The sequence below is a fragment of the Argiope bruennichi genome, chromosome 4, assembly GCF_947563725.1.
Source record: "Argiope bruennichi chromosome 4, qqArgBrue1.1, whole genome shotgun sequence".
Classification (NCBI taxonomy): domain Eukaryota; kingdom Metazoa; phylum Arthropoda; class Arachnida; order Araneae; family Araneidae; genus Argiope; species Argiope bruennichi.
Window position 1 is genome coordinate 69,101,671 of NC_079154.1, and position 9,394 is coordinate 69,111,064.

Below are 9,394 nucleotides of genomic sequence, written 5' to 3' on the forward strand. Positions count from 1 at the left end.
TTATTTCCAAATATGGGAATAATTTCACGCTCAAATTTCAAGTATTTCATTCTGCAAAATAGTAGTATATTTATGGTGGGATAAATATTATTTTACTATCAGTTCCTAAAATATTCATAGCTATTTGTGTAAAAAACAATCTGCCATTGTAATACGACTTATAATTAAACACTGAAGAATGTTGTTGGTCATTAATAATATTTATGTGGTAAGGAATTTTAAAAATTTAACTATTAAATTTTTATTAAAAATATACTGTTTGCAGAGTTGTAAAAATATTTATTGTGGTAAGCCAATTTGACACCTTCGAATTAGACTTATGAATGTGTAATAAATGTTTTATGAATACAAGCAATACATAAATAAATTTTTAACATTAATTAAATATTTAGCTAGATTTTTGTAAATATTTCTTATACAAAATATTTGAAGTAAGAACAAACAAATAATTGCTATATCATGATTTAAATTACTGATTCTTTTTATTTCTTCAATGCTAATTTAAGTCATAACATGAGACATTCCAGAAGAATGCATCTATAAGAGCATCATATTAGGGAAGTGCTTTCAAATTTTGGTGTGACGTTGGATTAATTTTCGCTGTCCAATTCATTGATTCAGGAATTAGACATTATCTGTAAAAAAATGGAATAGAGTTATTATAAATTTTCTTTAAAGCATTCTTTTCTAAACATGTAAAAAAAATTAAATAAATAAACTGCTAGTTTTAATGGACAAGGTTTCTTTCAATGATTGTGCACTCAAATCGAGAAGACTGCATTAATATTATTGTCAGTAGCAGTTTGTTCAAAAAATGTATTTATTATATTTCCATAAATTTTTCGCAATATTTACGCTCTCAATATAAGGAATTAAAAATAAAAATTATTTTTTTAAGGAAATCCAGTAATCTCATCTTCGTTGTGAAAGCCTGTTGTCATGTAATGAAATTTCTTATTCATTCTAAAGATTAATTAAAGTTATTACTTTCTGCAGTTCAAGTTAGCTTCAAAAGGTCTTCAAAACAACTTATTGTCCTTGAAGAAATAACGTAATAAGTAGGAAAGTATCTGTTGAGGCAGTAGAATTTAACAATTCATCATTAAAGAAAGATCAATTTCTCCAATTCATCCTTTTTCTTATCTATTTCATACTTTCGCTTTTGTCATTATTTTTTTATTATCATTTCAATTTAATGTGTTTGGAGAAGGAAAAAAAACTAAAATAGTAACAAAAAAAGACCCATTTATTACTGCCATTTTTATTCCATTTATAATAATTGAATATAAATCTAATTCAAATAAAATAATTGTTTTTGATACTGAAAGGGAAAAGAGATATTTCACAAACTATAGATACTAAAAACTGTAAAACATACGAACTAACGTTCCCATAGGGACATTCATAATTCATAACTGTAGATATTCAATTCTGCTCATTTGCAATTTTAAAATGCAGAAAATATTGCATCTGGAATTGAATGCACATCTAAATTGTTTTTCCTGATTTTTTTAGCCATTTCGTTAGTATGTGACCAAAACTAAATATTTAAAATATTCATTTTGTTCTGATTCAATTATTAACAAAATTCTTATCCTTATAGAAGAATACAAATATTTTAGTGTGTATTATTAGATTTGCGTTCTTATGGTTCTTGAACATGCAAGAAAAATTGGAAAAAAAAATTCTGCAGAATAATTCTGTGAGCATTTGTCTAAATATAAATTTTTATTTATTATTATCTCTCACGTAACTTATTCGCATATTATAAGCTTTTGAAAAAACAGCTAATCTTTTGTCATTTCCCCCTCCCCACCTTTTTTTTTTTTCTCTAAACGAGGCTTCCCAGCTTAGGAATTAGGAATTATTATGATATAAGGCAAAATATTTTTTGATGTAAATCTGAACAAATAAAAATCTTTTTAAATCATATATGAGGAAATTAATTGTAGTTTATCACAGCTGAAAATATTTAAAATTTTAAAGCAATTTTCCTGTAACAATATCAATTGCAGCAGCTTTTTATTACATGAGTTTGTATGCGTGAGACAAACATTGTTTTCTCAAACAAAGCAATTATCAGATAACTGAAAACAAATGTCGATGAAATTTCATTTATAGAGCTGCCATCTATTGTCTCTGAATTACAATTTCAGAAGTGAAAATCTCATTAATAATATAGTTTTATTGAATCTTTGTGATTTGTAAAAACAATCTAATGCTTATAGATGTGTTTTAATTTATGTTTATAACTAATGCTTTCATCAAGAATGAAATTTAATTTTACTAAAATATGTAGTTTTAAATTTAAAAAAATATTTATATTGTTATATAAATTCAAAAAATTTTAGAGCTGAAGTTAAATAATAAAATTTAATCAAAAAAAAAAGAGAAGACGATTTCCCTATTTAAAAATTATATCTAGCTAAGTTTCTAACATGTATAGTAGTTAGAAACTGGGCAGAGCTAAGATTTTATAATAATGCGTTTCGACTTCCAGATGGCGCCAAAGAAAATTCCAGTTCCGGCCAACTTCGTCTCTACTTGTATTAATTACGAGCTGATATTCAGCTTTCATCAGAATGGAACTATTTCCACGCCTGATTTTTAAATATATATTAAAAAATTAATATAAAAATATACATAAAATATTATAATATATAAAATCTCAAAAAAAAAAATCTCATAATACTTCACGATATTCTCTTATCCTTTACAACTTTACTTTTAATTAAAATGCGATAATAAGTTTCCCCAAACGATTTTTAAACTCGAAGCTTTTCAAAAAATTAAACTATTAGTGATTAAATAATGCAGAAAGAGCATAACTTCTTTGGAGTCTATTAGCAGAAAGAGCATGAATTGAATCGAATCTATTGCATTTAAAAGTATGTTTTTCTTCCTTCTAATTTTTGTTCTTTAGATTCTTAAAAATGAAATGATTTCAATCAAACTTGAAAGAACTTAAATATTATAGTTTTTTTAACAACATAAAAAATAATCAAACATGTTTCCCAAAATTATTTATCAAATAGTTTTAATGTTACAAAGAAACGATGATTAAAAGCCTCACTCGTGGAAGAGAAAATGTGTGTATAAATAGAAAAGTTAATACATTAAATACATTCTATTATATTTTTACAAAACGGGAAGATAATATATCGATTAATTTCACAGGATGACTCAGCTTCTCTAAATATTTATTGAAAAAAAATGCTTTAGCTTCCATACTTATTCTGATAACTTATAGACTTCTTATAAGATTCTTAATAAATAATTCCGAAAAGAGTGTTAATTCCTAGTTTAAAGAAAAATGGCGAAAGAAGTACTTTTACATATTCGACTAGTAAAGTTTGGTAAAGTTTATGCTAATTTTTTAGGTTAAGAGTTTCTATCGATAAAAGAGTATGTAAGATTTTTTTCGTTGTTATTCGTATTTCTGGATTTTTTTTTATAGATTAAGAGCTATTTTTTCATGCTTTTTAGGTACGATACCAATGGGATGCATATGTACTCCATAATTTCTAGTGTATCTAAATTTCTGACCAACAAACTTTTCGAATTCTTTACCTAAGATTTTTTTTAAGTGTTGTTAAAGTTATAATGTATCAAATTTTTAAAATTTAATTTTAACAAAATTTAGCTTAAAAATTTCGAAGCATTTTTATCAAATTTGTTTTTTAAACGTTTTTGAGATATATTTTTATGATATTTCTAGATGAAAGAATCGTCTTTTCTTTCATTTAGATAATAATTTAATGCCTTTATTCAGTTATCTTAATACATTCCATGGCATACCATTCAGAGCTGTTTATTTTGACACAAATATGCATTGGAGGTTGCAAATACCCACCTTGAAGTAATTTTTTAAAAATTAGAATTAATTAAAAATTAAAGGTTTTGGTAAAAATGTCTGAAAAAAAATTTAGCACAAAAATAATTTTTACATTTTAAATATCAAAAATTACCTTTTCAATGATATAAATTTAGTTGCACAACTTTTTCTTAATCTGGTCAAATTTTTAAAATTATTTTTAGATATAAATATTAAATTAAATATTGCGATAGCAATTTTATTTTCCTGTATACGAAATATACAAAAGATTTTCTTTTTCTGTTTTTGTATGATTTTAAATATAAAATAATTTATATTTAAAAATTAAATTTCTCATATAATATTTTTGAGTGTATATTAATTATTTAGGAAGTTTTCATAATATTTCAATCCATAGACATTTCTCATTATGCATCTCATATGAAAATGCAAATTTACTTTATTTATCTGCAAAGTACTATATTAAATAATTTTCAAAATATAAAAAATGAAGTATTAATCAAATTAAGATTTTCATTTATGCTACGAATTTTTTTATTTTCTATTTATATTTTTAATTTTTTCAGAAGAGTAATTCTGCTTGATTTACGGATAAAAGCATCTTCAAAAATTAGTCTGTTATTCAATTGCGTGTAATTATGTGCTTAAATATGTACTTTATAATAATAAAGTAATGTTTAAGTAATATAATTTCAATTGAATTCTAAAGTGACTAAAATCATAAATAATTTTGATACAATTTCATACTTTTTTAAAAAGTCATTTTGCCTAAGGCATAGGATTTTATAGCATTTCAAAACTGATATTAATCTCATTATATGTATTTTAGTATGAAATTTTTCGGTAATGATAAGTTTACTCGAAGTTTTACGCTATGTTTCCATTCTTTCTAGAAACCTTAAATTGTTTTTCAATTCTATGATAACATTCCTAATGATACATATTTAAATAAAAGAAAAGATTAAAAAAAAGATGAAAACATATTTATATAAATTTCATGTAATTGTATCTGAAAAACTAGTCATCATAACAAGCATAGAAAAAAGGGAAAAAAAAAAAAGACTAGAATTTCGAATGAATGATTTTCCTGTCACGAGATACACCCCTGGGTTTTTTTTTAATCCAATGCCAGGTTTCCAAATAAAAGCATATTTTGCCATCCAATGCTCTACATAATTTTTCTTGACAAATATTGAACACACGTGAGTTTTTTTTTTAGTCCAATGGCAGATTTCCAAATAAAACCATGTTTTGCCATCCAATACTCTACATTATTTTTCTTGACAAGTATCGAAATAAAATGTAGATAAGTTAATAAGATAATATTCCTTTTAAGTGATATATTTAGTTAATGTTTGAAATCAGAGAAATAAAATTTTATGATCACACCTAAAGAATGTTGAAGATAGCCGTCAGGATTTATCGTTATTCTATTCTTGCTCTAATTTTTTTTTTTTTTTTTTTTTTTTTTGTCAAATTGAAATTTTTTCGCTGTATATGTTTTCTCAAAAATATAGCTCTTTATATCGAACTTATTACTTTAAAAAAATTAATTATTGACAAAGAAATTATTATAATTTCGTGCGACTTCTGAAACATCCTAGAATTTAATTTTAAGAAAGAAAAATGTAAATTCAAATATTAATAGAGTAATTAATGATGTGAAAAAAAAAAAATCTTTTTTTTAAAGATGCTATTTTTCCATCTTTCAACATAATATATATTATGAAAGAAAAAATTTAGAGAAAGTTTCAAGCGTTCCTCATTCTTTATAAATAGTAGCAAGCATTATTTGATTATATTTAAAAATGTTAAAACTGAAAAATCCTGATGGTATTATTCGGAACTGTTATCATTATATTGCCTTGCAAATGGTAATTTAGATTTTCTTTAAACGTGTTTCGAACATGGTAATTTAGATTTTCTTTAAACGTGTTTCGAACATGGTAATTTAGATTTTCTTTAAACGTGTTTCGAACATGGTAATTTAGATTTGCTCTTCTATAAGGGCATTTTTTAAATAATGTTACTTGTTTTCTTCAAGCACAGAAGAAAATCTAATTATATCACACATTTTACATCGAATATTGAATTTGCACTTACTGTATCTGTATTGCATGTTTCCTGGTTGTCCTGCCCCAACCATCATTCTACCACCGCCATTGCTATTGCTGTAGGAAGAGGCTCCCGCAAAGTTGCCATCAGGACTCTGCTTTTCGATGCACCTCATCTGCCCATCGGGTCCCGTGGAGCATGCTTTGGAGTAAGACACGGCGTGGCAGGCGGCCATCAACGCCAAGACAAACGTGCATACGAAGACGGATTTCATGGTGAAGAAGCTGAAACATTTATTAGTAAAAAATATTTGAGGTCACAATCACTTTATAACTAATAATATAAACTTAAATTTTTCCATAATTTAAACTGAACTAAAATCTATTATGGGGTTATCAGAACTTTTTTTAAAATTAATATTTCTTGTGTCCAAAACTATGCTTTTCTCCTTCAAAAGTCAAGAACGCATTATGGAGCATATTTGAATGCCTTTCATAAGTTTCTGCAGTCAATTGCCCATGCCCCGTTAATTTCCCTGCACATTGCCTCAATTGCCCATACCATGCTGAATGCTTATTACGTGGTGCGCGCCATAGAATAAGACTAGTCGTGATCAGCGTCGATCGGAACTTTGGCAAGCATACACATGTAAACGAATTTCATGATGGAGTAACTGGAACGTCTATGATAATGGTTAATAAAAAATATGTGAAACTGCACTCACCTTACGAATACTATTTATATTTAACTGAAGCTAATTGCAAGGTATTGAAAATTGTGGTTTTTATTAATTTCCACTTTTTTATTAATATCATTTTTATAAATTTCCACTCTTAGATAGAGACTACATTACAACCACTTGGTGTGAAGTCAAATATCAACTAATCAATTTGTATACAATTTATTTACTTATACGATATCTATCATGCATGACATATTGGTGCTAACTAATTCTTTAGAAATATAATACTGGAATTTAGAAAAAAATCAATAACTATTTTTCTGAAAAAAAAATGCGATAATATGTAAAGGATGCTCAATCATTCAAGCAAATACCTGACATTTCGAATACTTGAAGATGTACCCATCTGGATAGGTTGTTACACTGTTAACAATATCTTTGATACGACTGTCGCAGATTAACTAATAAAATGCTGAAAGAAAGTAATAAAAATGGCTTCCAGTTGCCCGTGAAATGAGGAGAATGTGTTGAATTATGACATAGAACCACAATCTAATAATGTTCTTAACAATTAGAAAATGCCCCATGTATCTTTTATCAATCCTTTTACCATACTTTACAGAACTGTCATAAACACATGGGGCTGTGTAAGAACAAAATGCAAATTACATAATAATATTTTCAGAGTTCAGCTTATTGATCTTTGCTACAATTCGCAAAAACGTGAATTTTACGATTTCATAATTAGTTATTATTCATTATTCGCACATATTTAAAAAAAAAACCCTACTTATGACTCGCTAGATGCCAAAACAGAAAACAGACATCGGGGAATGATTATATATATATATATATATATATATATATATATATATATATATATATATATATATATATATATACTGACGGATCTAAACAGTTAGGTTTAATATAGGAGATTAACAATCGCCGCATCCTGTACATTGATATGAAAAAAAACGATAAAAACTTTTTAAAAAAGAAGTAACTTTAATAAACTAAGAAGTTTTAAGAAAGAAGTAACTTTTGCAAATCTATATATCAATGTATCAATTTGTATTTAATCTCGGACAAATAATTTATCAGTATTAATAGTTCTGACACATTTATGATGTTTTGATATAGATTTTTAATAAAATTGAGTTTTGAAATTGCACAAGAGATATTTTGGGAAAGAAAATCGTAATTTTGAGATATGTTTAGAGACGACAGTAACTGATACTGAATCCTCATATGCTCCAACTTCAATTCTTCAACAATTGTCTTCAACAATTCTGTCTGAATTAGTATTAGATTGATACACAGCAGAAAGCAGAAGATTAAGATCTGTTCTATCTCTTGACATTGTTTTTTTTAATCATTTATAAAAACAATGGAAATTAAAATCTCCGTACTTTTTGGCAATTAAGTCCAGAATTAAAACATTAGTAACAGAGCAAGCGTATGCGCTGATGACGAGTTGAGTTTTGAAAGTAAACTAGAAAACAAGGCGAAATTGAAAATAAATAGAAAAAAGTGTTTTAAAACACACTTATAATAGTGTACTAAAAAGTGGAAATTACTTTCTATTTTTTAGTCTATTTATAACTCATTTTCAAAAATGCATTATACTCTCAGTAATCCGGCAATCCATCAATCTAGCCAAATTTCTTATAGTCCAGAGTTTTCAGAAAAGACAGTGTGGAGGTTTAAAAGCAAAGCAAGTCACTGAATGAAGATTTCAACGATGTCGTTCAATGCAAACAACAGGATTTTGTAATATTTATTGTATATAATATAATATTCTTTGTAATTTGGTGCGATCTGTAATATTGTAACATAAATTTAGGTAATAAATATAGGTTCTATTAATAACATCTTTTCTTTTTTTGTAAACTAACAATTACTTCTTAATTTGAAAGTCCACTGATCTTCCAAATTATTTCCTTACTCTTGAAATCAGTGTTTTCCCAAATTTACTACCAGGTATCGTCATTAGTCTTGAGAAATCAAAACTTAATTAAATTATTCGATTAACCGACAATAATTTAGAAAATATCAAAATAATATATTAGCTTTTAGAAGACACAAGTTTACAAAATTTCAAAAATGCTAGAATATTTTAATTTTTGAAAATTCCATTTCGAAAGAAAATTGCGATCCAATTTTTGATGAAAAAAATGACAAAAACCTACCTTCGAAAAAATTTGAAGTAAGTAACAAGTTTTAGCAACAAAATCCACTAAGAACTGCGAGGAACCAGTTGTGCGATTTGAGTATTTATACATTCTTTCTGACCAGAATTATGCATTTAAGTAGTAGAAACGTAACTTTTTATTATCCCAGTTATCCATACAATAAGCAGATTGTCCACTTTTAATTCGGAATTCTCTGTAATTCCACGCAACACCTATTGCACGCTATGGAGATGGCATTATTCTAGAAGCCATATAAACGGTCTTCTCGTATTGTTCGCTTATCTTTCAAAACCGAAATGGGGAATCCTGAATTTTATTGCGTGCATAATAATTGAATTAGAATTGCCGGAGTAGGAAAAAATAAAAGGGGGATGTTAGTTTTATACACTTCATAATAGCATCCATCCTGTTGCGTCAACAGTTACAGTCTAAGGAGAACTGTTGAAAATGCAAAAGATGTAAGCAACGGCATTTTTTAAGAACAAAGACAGGAACTGCTTTCGAATTATAATTGCATTCAAGTATTAAATTTATAAAGAGTTGTCATTGTAACACACGAAACTATAAGGTGTTATTTTATTGTTAGATGATAAAAAAAATATTATAAATGTCATATATTTCCATTTT

The 9,394-nt window shown here is 26.5% G+C and overlaps 1 long non-coding RNA gene across 1 annotated transcript; it reads right to left on the reverse strand.

The window, feature by feature from the left end:
* Window positions 1–463: 463 nt before the first annotated feature.
* On the reverse strand, window positions 464–8,919 carry LOC129966550 (uncharacterized). The gene is made up of 3 exons (XR_008784269.1): window positions 8,765–8,919; window positions 5,939–6,174; window positions 464–635 (listed from the first exon to the last, which is right to left on the reverse strand). It is a non-coding gene; the product is annotated as an uncharacterized LOC129966550 (long non-coding RNA).
* Window positions 8,920–9,394: the final 475 nt, after the last annotated feature.